Source organism: Strongylocentrotus purpuratus, unplaced genomic scaffold, assembly GCF_000002235.5.
Source record: "Strongylocentrotus purpuratus isolate Spur 01 unplaced genomic scaffold, Spur_5.0 spur5_scaffold_1, whole genome shotgun sequence".
Lineage (NCBI taxonomy): Eukaryota > Metazoa > Echinodermata > Echinoidea > Camarodonta > Strongylocentrotidae > Strongylocentrotus > Strongylocentrotus purpuratus.
The window spans coordinates 16,744,378-16,751,178 of record NW_022145594.1 but is presented as its reverse complement, the minus strand read 5'-3'; positions in this window follow the sequence as shown (position 1 = coordinate 16,751,178).

Here is a 6,801-nt window from a genome sequence, read left to right as displayed (position 1 = left end):
ACGGCCTGAGCCAGCGGCCCGTTGATTGGTTGAGTACCGTATGCGTCGGCCAATAGGCCTGGTGCATCAGCCGAACCAGCGGCCTTGGTGATTGGTCGATCACCGTGTGCGTCGACCAATAGGCATTGGGCGTTATTGTTCCAATTATCGATCGAATTATAGACCGCTCCGCCGGTATAAAAGACCCTTGCTTACAATAGTTTTTATCACCTGACGAAGTATCGCAGTAGCATACGAAACGTCGTGATCTTTTAGATTCCTTATTGACCACATTGCGAGACAAACGAATATCACTAGCGATATTATTTTCGATACTATATCCGCAATGAGTAATATATTTAGCATTAATGATGTCTTTCTTTGGCGTCTGGTCAATGACTTTTTGCAGTTGATCATAGAAGTCTTCAATGACATCGTCATCATAGTCAGTGGTTGGGGCATAGGCTTGGATGATGGTGATGTTAAAAGGTGATGCCTTCAGACGAATGGTAATGAGTCGACTGGAGACTGGTCGGCATCCCATGATGGCATTCACAGTGTCTTTGTGAATGAGGAATCCAACTCCATGCTCATGTCTGACTTTTACATGTCTTCAAATAAGGGGCCAAAAAACAATGTCCAAATGAGTTTTTTTCTTGGGAACATCTTTTTTCTGATAAAATGGATCCCAATAAACAAATTGATACCCAAGAAGTAGGATTATAGGGGGCGGGGGTGCACGGTAGCCCCTTCTGGCCCACGGACTAAGTGGGAATGTAGAACGTTGACATACTTTGGTAAAATAACTGTACTAAAATTACTTGCATTGTCAAATATTACTTATATTATGGCAGTTTTTTCTCTCCAAATATTTATTTTTATTAATAAACAAATATTTTTTTTTTTTACAATTGTGTATGGGATGGTTAAGATAGAGTAAAGAGAAAAAATACAATCGGGTCGACTGATGAATGAGGTTTGAAGATGCCAGATTTTGTTTTGTAAAGTTTTGTTTTAAAAGTAAATGGGCTCTTTAAGTTAATGGATAATAAAGATCATGGTTTTAGATGGAATATTCTCCCATATTATTATTTGAACTATCTTGGGCCTAACTTTTTAGTGCTCAAGATGAGTTCTTAACCATCGAAGGTTTAACAGTTCTTAAAGAAATACCTTTATTTTACCAACAATGTATTTCGGCACGGATAAAATGTCAATGTGTAAATAAATCATGTAATGAGGTCACGAATATTAGAATAAAGCTGTTATGGGGAAACACATATATAAAAGAAAAAGAAATTATTATATGGTGGAAACACTGGCTAAAGTCTGGAATATTATTTATTGGGGGCATCATAGACGCCAAAGGGGATGTGGATGTAAATCGGGCAAAATAATTACTAATAATTTTTTTTTGTATTAATGTGAGGTTAAATTACTTTGCAAGTGTATACCTCGTGACTGGACAAGAAATTTAAAATGTGAAACTGTTTTTTGTTCATATAAAAATACACGTCTTCATTAATTTCAATTGACACCAAAAATATGTCATAATATATCAGTTATAAAAATAACAAAGTCACAAATAAAATAAAAGGTATTTGTTGATAAAACCTTTATGATCAAAATGTTCAAATTTATTGGGGAATTTTTTTGGGAAACAAATTATCCTAGGCAAATATATGGAAAATGAATTTGACATACGTTAAGGAAAAACGATTAAACAAATTAAATTTTAAACTACTCTATAAGTTATTAGCATGTGAAGAATATCTAAATCGTTTTAAAAGATCTGATCATAATTATTGTTTGAAGTGCAAAAGAAATTATCATTTATTTTATGACTGTGAGTACTCAAAAATATTTTGGAACAAGGTCTTAATTTTTCTCAGTAAAAACAGAAGTATTGTTTGATAATGAACAAATTTAATACAGTGATATAATTGTAGGCAAGCAATGTGATTATATAAATTCAAAATGTGTAGTGTTTAAAAATTTATCTTTTTATTTTATTTATTTATTTTACATATTTAAACAGGGTATGTAATTCAGATTAAAAACTGGTCTTCCAAAAGGCTGGTCTTCCGACGTTTTTGCTGAATGTCGCAACCAACATCGGAAGATCGTTCCTGAGGCTTGTTGATAAGCACTTCCCAAAGAAATCAAAATTCAACAAGATATTCAACAGAAACACGCTCAAAGCCAGCTACAGCTGCATGCCGAATGTCGCCAGCATCATCAAGGCGCACAACAAGCAGATTTCATTTACGGACGACCAAACCAAGCCGAAAACCTGCAACTGCCGAAAAAAAGAATGTGTGCCCCCTACAAGGAAACTTCCAGGCCGGCAGTATCATTTACAGTGCCAAAGTCTCCGGCCCAGAAAGCCCTAAACAATATATTGGACTCACCGAGCCCCTGTTCAAGCTGAGGTACGGCAACCATCCACAGTCCTTCCGACATGAGAAGCACAAAAACAGCACAGAACTCTCCAAATACATTTGGCAACTCAAACACCAAAGCACCCCATTCACCTTTGAGTTGTCGATCTCCAGCAAGGCCCAGGCGTACTCCAGCGAAACGAAGAAATGCAACCTGTGCCTAACTGAGAAGCTTGCCATCATCGACGCCGAGAAACAGACACTCCTGAACAAAAGACCAGAACTCATCTCCAAATGCTGCCATGAAAACAAATTATACCTCTGCAACTTCAAAAGAGACTATACTTAAATAAACAATTAAATATTTATGTACTAGCACCTTGGTGGAGACTATTTTGCGATACCCCCTCCCATGTTTCAAATTTCCAGTACCCGAGCAATTACAATAGCCACTTATATCTATCTATCTATCAGACTATATCTATCTATCAGGCTAGCTATCATCCAGACGTTGGACGTTGGACGTTGGACGTTGGACAAATCCCTCCTCATAACATTTCCATTCTCTTCTGTCTCTAGCTGTCCTAGTCCAAGCGGCCGTTCCCATATATGATGTTAGGTCATCTCTCCATCTTCTCTTCTGCCTTCCCCTTCTTCTCTTTCCCACCCATGAGTAAATCTTATTGTTTTGTATTGTATTAGTTAAGTCTTATGTACTTATTATTCAATTAATAACTGATGGGGAAAAAATAAGTCCTATGCCGATGCGGTTGCTGGTAAGAAAGGGGTCCGTATTCTGAAGTCAGGTTTAGTTAAACCCAGGTTTAAGTCTGGTCTAAACTTAAACCGAGGTTTAAAGTTAAGTCAAGGTTTAATTACCTGCTCAGTACAGCTCACCCATCTTACAGGGTAGCTGCTAGATAGATTTCGTGCTACAAATATAATAATGTAATTATTTCAATTCTCAATATCTGACACAAAAAAATCTCTTTCGAAGCAACCGTTGAACGTTATGGCACGATTCTTAGTTTTGTTTAACCTTTGATCAATTGTAAACCCGCTGAAAAAAGTCTGAATCGAGGTGGAATAAGTCTTCAAAATTATCAAATAAATAACCATTTTTTTCCTCTTTTCCTCTTCAGAGGGACTTGATTATTCCATTTTAAATACATATACATATAGACTATTTACAAAACAAATAAAATGTACCATATGAATTAAATACAACATCAACATATGTTTTTCAATTTGATCATTATAACATTTCTATTACTTTCTTAACTTCTTCATTATCGAAGTATCTTATATTTTCTTCAATGATGAAATCAAATTATTTAATCTCTTTGGATGGGTTGGTAATTCCCCAAAGTTCCGCTTTACGTAATCTGTGTATATTACTAGTTGTGTATAATTGATCAAAAATTAAATAAAGTAAATTTTCTGTAATTTATTTTATATCCAATCAATAACATTTTCATATTAATTTCAATTTCTATTTTAAAGATGAAATATATAATTCTTGGGATATCTTTCTAGAAAACTCTCAATTTTTTGCAACGAAATATAAAATAATCAATAGTTTCTTTTTCACGACAAATTTCACATTCGTTAGATTTTTCATGTAAAAAGATTGTCTTTAGAGGGCACTATCCTATGAAGTAATTTCAAATGTTATTGTTTGATATTATTGTCTCTTATTTTATTAAATTTGAACTGAAATACATCTTTCCAAACAAATGTTTCTGGTAGGACTAAAATATTTCGCCAAAAATGGAAACCAACTTTCTCTTTTTTCTATTCTAGCATTAAATTATAGTAACTTTTCGCTTTAGTACATTCAACGTTTATACCATCTAAAGTTGTCTCAATGTACATTGTTTCTCTGCGACTTGAGCTTTGTTTAAACGTAAATTTTGTGACCAATATTTTGGGAATGCTTTTTTAAATGTTGACATTTTGAATAAAACAACAGATTCTTTACATCAAAATGTTTATTGAATAGAGAGTTATCTATCCATGTACCTTGATTTATAACATGTTTAATTTGAAAAATTCCTCCTTTAACCAACGACGGGAAATCCACTGAGGTTTATTATCAATTACAATATTACTATTATTCCAAAGTAATTAATTGGGAATATCTTTTAATTCAAATTTATTTACATATCGAATTTCTGACCGTGTGCAAAGCGAATCCATATAAAACATTGATAAATTTCTTTTTTTACATATCATTTTCATGTGTTTAATATGACAATTATACTGTAAACATAAAAGGCATCCCGCCAACTCTTTCAGTCCAAAATGAAAATAATGTCCTCCACATTTCATCATCTGCATTACAAAATTTATATATCCAAGATAATCTAAGTGAATTAGCTTTCAAAATCAAATCAACCATACCAAGCCCCCCTTTTCTTTCTGACTTAAAGATAAAGGTGAGTTCTGGTCATCCGATTGCACTGTGGAAGAAAAGGTGTGGAATGGATAAGAAGAAGTTGATCATGTAGCATGTAAGTATTGGTGTGTACTGCAAAGTTCTGGAGTCATCTAAATCATAATAAATTTGGCCCAGTCTTGGTAAAGTAACAAGCACTGTACACAGAAAGATGTATATGGGAATACACAAATGGTATCGGGGCTATTAACCTTGATTTCCTAATCTTTCTATGCTCATTACTCAGCCAGTATACATTTTCTAGCAAAATTGTTTGGCAAATGACATTTATTTGTAATCTTGAACATTCAGTGTAAGTTTCATTTCATTGTGTGATAATTAATTTTTTTTTTTTTTTTATACCAGAACTCACCTTTATCTTTAATACAAAACATTCCGTTTTACTTGTTCACGTCTAGAATTCCATATAAATGTATATGTAGTCCTATGTAAAGCCTTGCATATATGAATAGGCATTGAAACAGCTGCGCCTACATAGACGAGCTGAGTAATTATCAAATATTTTATGATTATTATTTTTTCATAACAGGTCAGTCGTCTCATTTTCCACGACCCGTCTTAAGAATATTATACATTTTAAAAACTTTCCCTTCCCAGTTCATACTGCTAACATATTTATCATTTTTTTTACCAACGTAAGCACCCAAATGTTTAATTGGTTCTTTTGTAAATTCAATATCATATTTTGTCGTATCTAATTCTTTCATTTTCAGTACTTTCATTTTATTCCAATTAATCTTTGGACCTTGCAAAATATTCAAAATCGTCTAACTCCTTCAAAACATTATCTACTGATTCCATTGAATTAACAAATAATGTGGTATCATCTGCAAATTGTGTTATCTTTACTTCACTAACCTTCTGAACTTCTATATATCTGTGGTTGTAATATTTATCCCTCTTATTTTATTGTTTTCTCGAATTTTTATTTGCTAATATTTCTGCCACTAAGACAATTAATGAAGCTGATACTGGACAGCCTTGGCGAACGCCCTTTTGAATATTAAATATTTCAGATAGCCACCCATGATGTGACACCCTACCATGGGCATTTGTGTAAGGTTTTAATCCATCCTATAAATGAAACCTTGAAATGCATACGTTTCAATATCTCATAAGAAATGAGGGATTTACATTATCAAACGCCTTTTTGAAATCTAAAAATAAAATTATACCGTCAATATTTGCTAATTTACAATAATCAATAACATCTTGTATAAGTCTTTATGTCTTCACTTGCGATTCTACCCTTTACAAAACTTCTTTGATCGGCTGAAATTATACTTGGCATATTTGGTTGTAGCCAGTATTGACAAAACACGTGCTGCAATGTTATAGTCTACTCTATATTATGGAGATAAATCGGTCGCCAGATAAATAACCAATTAAAAACTCGGTATTTCGACAATTTCTGCCAAGATTAGTAAACACTTCCAGAACATCCTATAAATGCTCTAAATAAGATTAAAATGATTATAAAGGATACTAAAAATACGAGTCGAAGGTCAACATTGAAATTTATGTGGTCGATTTTTAGGCGTTTTTTGGGGGGCAATGCAATCTCTTTTCAACTGTGCGTACGTACGTACGCGGCCGAGAAGTAACGGTATCGCGATCTACTTCTCGGCCGCCGTGCGTTTGGAGTCGTACACGTACGATAACGGATTGCATTGGGCTAACAAAAAAATGCCTAAAAAAGGCAATTCGACCAAATGAGCTCCAATGTTGACCTTGGACTAGTTATTCTGTATCAGGAAGGTATTTTTTCGATCATTATTAATTTGTCTGGCTTTGCAATAAGCATATTTCTCGTAGGAATATACAAAGTTTGTTTGTGTAGTCCCATTTACATCTTTCTATGTACGGTGCTTGTTACTTTATAACATATGGAAACGTTGTATCATCCGCTCAATCTGACTTGCGTGCATAGAACAAATAAGCATTTCCATGAAAAAGTGAAGTTTTCTAAAAATGTGCGTTTCT